At 32.4% G+C, this 8,802-nt stretch overlaps 1 protein-coding gene across 4 annotated transcripts in view; it reads left to right on the top strand.

Annotated features, from left to right (window-relative positions):
• The first annotated feature begins 3,019 nt into the window (after nucleotides 1-3,019).
• The window catches only part of LOC143075128 (cyclic nucleotide-gated channel alpha-1-like), a 48,418-nt gene continuing 42,635 nt past the window's right edge, over nucleotides 3,020-8,802 (top strand). The window contains exon 1 of one of the 4 annotated variants that reach the window (XM_076250442.1): nucleotides 3,020-3,497. The gene's annotated coding sequence lies outside the window, so the exon portion shown is untranslated. Of the gene's footprint in view, nucleotides 3,498-8,379; nucleotides 8,482-8,802 lie in introns of those variants that run through there. The other 3 variants (XM_076250443.1, XM_076250440.1, XM_076250441.1) reach the window with 3 other exon arrangements.

Raw genomic sequence — 8,802 nt, 5'->3', positions numbered from 1 at the left:
CATCTATATAGCGGAAAGTAGAGTTAAAGGATATTGCTTACTTCTTATCTTCCTTCCTAAGAAGTTCCTGCACGAAGTCAGCCTCATAATAATAAAGAAACAAGTCGGCAAGTAGAGGGCACAATTTGTTCCCATTGGAATGCTGACAGTATGTTTAAAAACACGTCCTCCGAACGTACGAAATATGTTGTCAATCAAGAAATCAAGCATCTTGATAATATCAGTTTCAGAGAATTTTTTGTTTGAATCAGAGTGATCCTTTACAAAGTAGGATTTATCCCTCCCTAAGACAAGATACTTGTATCTACGTTGGCCATTCTTTTTTATGAAGCAAAGCAATACCAACTCTTTCAATTTGTCTCTTAGTTTGGAATGTGGAATACGTGTGTAAAGAGTAGAAAAGTCAAATGTTTTAATACTGTTACAAGATGAAAGAGAGTTAGATTGTTTGTACTCTAAGAGATCTTTGGAATTTTTAAGTATCCACATTCTGATTCACGCCCCCTCTAGAAAAGGCAGTTTCACAATTACTTTGAAGCCCGTCTTTGATTGCTGATAAAATAGATGTTAATAATTTAGAAAGAGGTTTCGTGGAGCACTTAGAAGACCCAGCAATATACCGTTGTTTGTAAGGACACTTGTGTAGTTTAGGTATCCAATACAGTGATGGAAGATCCAGTTCTTCATCTTTGCTTAAAATTCCAAAGGAACACAGAACAGACCTATGATTATCCTGGTAAGTGTCGTGAGGGTATATGTTGAGTTTCCAAGTGAATTGTCAATACCTAATTCGTTTATCAAGCAGTTAATGTAATGAGTTTTACACACAAACACGATGTTGTTTAGAGCTTTATCTGCGGGGAAAACAGCATATTTGTCATGGAGGTAGGATAGGTGTTTTTCAACATTTGGGTCTTTAAAGATTGACGTAGCACGGGAATTGATAAACCCATTCAGTTTCTTATTCTGATTTGTATCAACGACCTCACTGCTTTAATCTATTCGGAAAGAGTGAGTGTCTACGTCTTCCTTCTCGCGCTTAGCCCATTGCCTGGCATAATCCTCAACTGAATCCATCAAAATATTAAAGTTGTATTTCCAATTGATGGATTTAGGCCCACGATATTTCGGACCTTTCGATAACACATTTCATAGAGAAGTGTTATTAACATTGTTGAGGTCACCAGTAATAACGTGGCCAGCAGGATTATATGTGAATTGGGAACTAGCACAAGTGCAATCAGGAGGTTTAGACTTGAAGTCGTCAATATCGAGATCTAGCAAGGGAAATCAAAGTCAATCAGACTTCATTTCTTTTATTCTATTTTGAAGCTTTTGATTAGTACATTTTATTTTTATCACAAAGAATAGAAATTTTTCACTGAGACGATACTGTGTTGAGAAAAGTGCTAAGTCATCATGATCAGTCAAATTGATTGGTAATGATATAAAACTTTTCTAGGATGTCAATATTAACTATATTGTATAAAATGCACCATGTTATAGCCCAGTATTGCATTAATAATGTCATAAGAATTCTTTATATCTTTATGTCACAGTATACAACCAAAGTTGTTTCATAATGTGTAAAAATATTTATGTGATCATTTGCCTCATAAAAAAATGAATCCTCACCGAAAATATGTATGTGTATTACTTTGCATGAATATTACTGACCATGACTCTTACAAACCGGACAAAGCATTTTTTTTTTTTTTTTTTTATTTATCAATATTCAGAATTGAAGTTTTATCTTATTTACGTTCTACCATTCAAGTAATTCGTTCCCGCGGTACGTGTTTACTCTTTAGTGTATTAATCTCATATTGCCCTTTCTGGACCCATTAATTTGAATAAAAAGATTGGAAATAGAGAATGTGACAAAGAGAAAACGACCATACAAAAGAGCAGAAAAGGCCAGTAATGGGTTTTCAAAACGGAGAGAAACTTCCGCTCCCGAAAACATGCTGCACCTGGCTCTTCAAGTTAAACACAAATGTTTATGAGTTGGATTAAAATGGACGTCACAATAAACTCCGAAACATATGAATGAACTAGAATTAAAAAAAAAATCATACAAGACTAACAAAGGTCAGAGGGTTCTGACTTGGGATAGGCGCAAATAAGCAGATCGGTTAAACATGTTAAGTGAGATTGCAACCCTCCCCCTATACCTCTAGCCGATGTATGGAATAAACAAACCCACAACAAAACACACAGTAAATCTCTTTAATCTTTGATATTCTGTAACAAATCTTTTGTATTACACCGTTTCGAAAATTGTTCGTCTTTATATGATCTTTATCATCAGTGGTGCGTAGTGGTCCTTACCCAATGGTATATTAACCAATATTCATTAGCGTATGCGTCTTTTATTGTCTCTATACATTTCTCTTAACTTTATCTTTATTATTATTTTGAATGTGTTTTTGTTTTGTTTGTTTTAATTGTTATGTCTTATTTTTATTTTTTTCAAATGTAACAAATGTCTTATTTTTGTTTGTTTTAATTGTTATTTCTTATCAACAATTTACTCATATCACTTTTATTCTAGAAGTTCCATATATCGTGACTTGTATGAGTTAATTCAGTGCTTTTATTGATCTTTATCAGAATAGTGGCTTATTTAAATTCAATTTCAACAATACGTAGATTTATACATTCAAATCTATCTGTATACCAGATGTATATTATTCATTTGCAAATTGATTTTTTATTCGGACATTAAAAGAAATGTGACATCACACATAAATGTCACCAAAAGATGTCTTAAGGTACAATGTAATAATCAGCAAGCTTTTTCAGCCTCAGAGTGGTTCCATGGAGAAGTAAAATTCTAATCAAAATGTTTTAGTATTTATTTATACCGTAATAATGTTTGTTTACATTATACAGGATATTACCCACGGTTGACCAGAAATTGATCATTTAAATCAACATCTTAATCCTTAAGGGTTTTCTATGCACCTGTCAAGTAATATATGCTCATCCATTCAGACACTTTCTTTACTGTTATGATAAACGAGCGAGGGAGAATTAACGATGAGATTTAAACCACATCTCTTTTACCCCACATTTATAGTCAATATTTCAATTCGGATTTATTTTCGTATTGTGTCATTGTAAACCCATTAAATAATTTGATTGTTGTATGATATCTTGACGAACCAATAGCCGGATAACGCCTGGTGTATCTGTACATGTGCATTTGTGTTTTTTCAAGTGCAATTGTATTGTAAGCTTTATATCAGAGAAACCTTTTGTGATGGTATTATACGTTGTATGACAGTCAAAGGAAAATGATAAAGATCGGACAATAGTATTATAAACGTTTTTACAAAACAAATCACAATACCTTTACCTTGAATGGTCCTGATGTGGTATTGGCTACGATTTTGTACTTATCGTCAATATGTGATTGGGAAATGATTACAGTGTCGTGTTCATGGAAGAAGTTATCCACACCTCCACAACAAACCATAACCATTATATCTAAGGTAGGAACTATGTTTTTTTAGTAATCTTAATTTCAGTTACATGTAGCCAGCAGATTGCTCAACTTTTCAGTCAGTTTTATTACAATGAAGTGTAACAATATTAAATACGTTTGTCTTTTGTTTCCCTTTTTCTTATTTTTCTTTATATTTTGAAGAGGTATCAACTTCATAGGCGAAAAGACGAACGAAGTTGGTATCTAATTTTGATTGATTGTAGAGATTTTTGCATATATGCATTAATTAAAGAAGAGCATGAAGTGTAAAACCGGTTTTGAATTATCATCTTTACCGCCAATTATGTGACATTGACAATTTATACCAATATTGGGGTAAATATTATACCCGTATTTTAATAAATCATTCACATCAATAACATCAGCTATTTAATTCATTTTTATTTACATTAATGTGGAAATTCAACAAAACACATGATATTAATGGTTATTTGATAAAAAGGAAATATGCTAAATATTTCAAGTTGCATAAGAAGTAAAATAATGCTTTACTGCGCCATTTTTTAAATTTATTTGAAATTGCGGCAGTTATAACATTATTTATTTATTCTGCAATTATTACAGTAGTTCAGTTGTACTGAATTTCAAATTTTTCATAGAATTTAGAGATGTGTCATGAAGAAGGCAGCCCAACATTATTATTAAAAAGATAAATGAAGGAACAACCGTGGACTAGGTTTCTGGATCGGGAAGGTCTGATCTATTAATTCACTTTTTTTTTGTATATTTGAATCATTCTACCTTATTTAAATGCTATGATTTGCTGATTAGCTCATGATACATGTAACAGCCCAAAAATGACTTTTTGACTGGATGGACACATACATAATGCGGCTGATTTGACATGTTTGAGTGTGTTATCCCCAGCACCCTAACCTTGGACAGCGGTGTAAGAAAATAGCCAGTTAAGTTTGCAATGTTATGAGTTACATTCTTGAGTTTTGTAATGTAAATGTTTTCAAAGCAGATACGTCAAAAAGATGAAAAAGTATACATGTAGTTCTGAGATTAATGAGACAAAGTAGTTAAATTGAAATACGATAAACTAGACAGTGGTTTTGTCTCATCAAATTATTAAGAACAAAAACCTTTGAGGATTTAATTAGAATTTACAATTGAGCTTGCATTTCAATCCACAGTTAAAACATCAAACGGGAGAATATAATGAATACAGAGTAAAAGAAAATACTGATTAAACTTTAATTTGAGGACGATGCTATGTTAAAGCAAACTTTTCTTGTGGAGAGTTATCTCATTTGAAATCATACCACATCTTCTTTTTATATTCTTATCGATCTACCTATATAAACATATAAACTATGTATTCAAGAGTTAACTTTGGTAAATATAAAATAAGCAAATATCGTGATAGCACTTGCCCCTCGAGATTTCATTGGAGGTTTTTGACGTTCGAAAAAGGATCGTATTATTTTTAAATCGCCAAAATATGTATATTTAATACATATAAAACCCTTTCAAGAAACCATTTATGTTGCGTGTGGTATTTTATCATATTGCAGAATACATAATAAATACGAAAAATAAATACCAGCTTTCAATGATTTCAATGGCAGATCTTTTTTATACCGTATTTTCGTGATGTAATATTTTTCTAAAACTAAAAGAAAAATGAAACTAAAGAAACAGTTAGGTATGCGAAAAGAAACTTTGTTTACAAAATTTTGAATTTTTTGAAATACTAAGACTTTTCTACCTCAGGCATAGATTACCTTAGCTGTATTTGTCAAACCTTTTAGGAATTTTGGTTCTCAATGCTTTTCAACTTCGTACTTTATTTGGCATTTTAAACTTTTTTGGATTCGAGCGTCACTGATGAGTCTTTTGTAAACGAAACGCGCGTCTGGCGTATATACAAAATTTAGTCCTGGTATCTATGATAAGTTTATTTACAACCACTTAGTCGATGCCACTGCTGGTGGAGATTTATTTCCCCGAGGGTATCACAAGCCCAGTAGTCAGCACTTTTTGTGCTGACATGAATTGTCATTGATATGGTTATATTTATAAATTTACTGTTTACAAAATTTTGGAACTTTTTGAAATACTAAGACGTTTCTACCTCAGGCATAGATTACCTTAGCTGTATTTGGCAAAACTTTTAGGAATTGTGGTTCTCAATGCTTTTCAACCTCGTACTTTATTTGGCATTTTTAACTTTTTTGGATTCGAGCGACACTGATGAGTCTTTTGTAGACGAAACGCGCGTCTGGCGTATATATACAAAATTTAGTCCTGGTATCTATGATGAGTTTTTTTAAGAAATAATGAGAGAACAGTATTCTATTTCAATAGACAAAATGCCCATCAAATGCAGTTACCAATTTATGATATTGCATTTCTTTTGTTACATAATGATATAAAAATATTATTGTTACACCTATTAATATGTAATACATGAATGAAATAGACATTCAGCATAGTTGTAATGTATCTCTTACGACGGTTTACAGCTAAGTTTTGAATAACAAAATATATAATAGATATGCGTTATAGAAAGTACAGAAGATATGATATTATGTAATAATGAGGATCATACTGATTACATGAACAATAAATAAATGGCTACTAAATAAGAGAAATCTGAAGACACGTGGGTTTGTAATTACGTCATCTAAGACCGAGAAAATAGTTTAAAATGTCCAGCTGCTACAAAGTATAAAAGTACAGTGGCGGATCCAGGGGGGGGGGGGGGTTCCGGGGGTGCGCACCCCCCCTTTATTTTTGCCGATCAATGCATTTGTATCGGGACATATGTTTTGCACCCCCCCCCCCCTTTGCCCTGGGTGCCCTGGGTTAGCACCCCCCCCCTTTCGAAAATTCCTGCATCCGCCCCTGAAGTACAAATACTTAATATCGTGTATTGTCTTGTCTGCCTCATATACAGTGGCATATTCAGGGGGTCGTAGAGGATGAGCACCCCACCCCGTGCTTTGATTGGTGAATACATAAGTAAAGAATGAAAGCGTAAAAAAAACTACATAATATAAAAAAGAAGATGTGGAATGATTGCCAATGAGACAACTTTCCACTAAATGACACAAAAATCAACAACGTTATGTCATCGTATGGCCTTCAACAATGAGCAAAGCCCATACCGCATAGTTAGCTATAAAAGGCCCCGAAATGACAATGTAAACCAATCAAATGAGAAAAATAACGGCCTTTTATGTGCAAAATATGAACGAAAAACAAAAGACCTGTTTGAGATGTTGATGAATTTTTCTAGAGAACTAAGAAACCGAATGTACATATAAGAGCTTCCTGTAATGTACTTTAAGTGAATATGCTATACTGTGTGATGTGGTTAAAGATTCATTACTTAAATGTTATGTTCACCGAATTCTTAAATTAGTGAGATCTTGTATGCTTTTCAACGTCTTCGTTCTAAGTATGCAAAAATCCGCGTTATGTATGAAATAACCAATTAATTTATACATGTTCGATGTCTAATTCTTATTTCTCAGTGATCAACTGACTATGTCTTTTAAATACTATAGATATTTGCTGAAGAACATAATCATACAAATGTAATAATATGTAAAATAGGACTACAAACGTGACAACTTTCTATCAAGTAAATATTAACATGTAAGATTGCATGAGTATAAGCCTTTTAAGCCTATGTCACTCAAGTTAACGTCTATTAGATGACAGCAAGCACTTTTCCCTTTGGAAGTGCGCCATCCTTCAATGATGTTATAAATACATGTACATAGAGATGGCAAACCAATAAAACAAGACACTTTGCATGCAATGAAAGGCAAGTATGGAATATTTTTAGCGGTTATTAAGTCGAAAAATCAATGTGGAAAACAGTTATTACAGATTTAAACATGCAATGAAGTTTTATTGGTATTAGTTATTTTATTTTGTATCGTAAACATATATCACCTAAACGTATTATCGAAACTCTTTTGCACAATGGACCTTTCTACACTTTTCTCTCACATAAACATTGTAGAATGTATCAATATGGACTAGATTAACATATTACTGTCTTCATACTCATTAAACTGGAGCCAATTACATGTAGATGTAACAAAGTTTTTGCACGAGTTAAGATTTTCAATACCTATATGGTGTATTACATGTCAATTAAAGCATTTAAAGAGTTATAAACTTCAATTGCGTTGATATATATATATTACCCTAAGTATCAAATGAAATGAAATGAAATTCATATAATTCTCTCAAAGTCGTTTTGCTTTGTTGTTTAGTAAAGGTCACACAACCTTCAGATAAACATGACTTTTACATTTGTCATTTCGGGGCCCTTTATTGCTGACTATGCGGTATGGGCCTGCTCATTGTATAAGGCCGTACGGTGACCTATAGTTGTTAATTTCTATACAATTTGGTCTCTTGTGGAGAGCTGTCTCATTGGCAATCATACCACATCTTTTTTTATTATATTAAACCTAATTTTGACTTCTGTGTACAAAGGTTATTACAAAAAGGTTATGATTTTATATAAATAAACCCAAATATAAATGCAAATTAAACCATTTAATAATTGAACTTATAGTTTAACGTGCAAATAATATACGATTATAAGGATAATATACAAATTAAATATATACAAGCAAATTTTATTTTAATTTTATGGTAAAACATACAATGCTAAAGTTGATCGCTAGAAAATGTTATGACAGTCATTATGAATAATAAAAAGCCCATCTTCTTTTTTCTGGGATCTTAATTTATAATGAACATTTACCACCTATTACCGTCATGTCAGGCAATATAACAATTACTTACAAATATAAAGCAGATCGAAAAATTGATTTTTGTTTTTTATGACCCTAAACTGACAGCTTGTAAATTTGACTTTGATGTGCAGTTGGGGGAAGTGTTTTTATGTGTGTTGTCTTTAAGAATTACCATGTTTAAGTGATATTAAAGTTTATAGATTTAAATACGAAGATAATGGATGTTTTAACATTAGGCAGGTAAGTGCTTCTACTTAACGTTATGTTACATAATACACTTCTGAAACGAGTAGACCCCTATCACATGCACGTCGAATAATTTTACTCTCTCTCTCTCTCTCTCTCTCTCTCTCTCTCTCTCTCTCTCTCTCTGAAAGAGAACTGGTCAAAAATTCCCATATCTCTTTTATACTTGCATTGTTCATACAAAAATATTGATATTAAAGATACCATATCAATGCAGAGGTTTGGCTCATATGCAATGACTTCACGTACAATGACAATGCAGTAGGTTTGGCTCATATGCAAGGACTTCACGTGCCATGAAAATATAGAGGTTTT

This window comes from Mytilus galloprovincialis, chromosome 5 (genome assembly GCF_965363235.1).
Source record: "Mytilus galloprovincialis chromosome 5, xbMytGall1.hap1.1, whole genome shotgun sequence".
NCBI classification, from domain to species: domain Eukaryota; kingdom Metazoa; phylum Mollusca; class Bivalvia; order Mytilida; family Mytilidae; genus Mytilus; species Mytilus galloprovincialis.
Note: the sequence above shows the minus strand (reverse complement) of the source record. Positions and strands in the feature narration are given on the sequence as shown.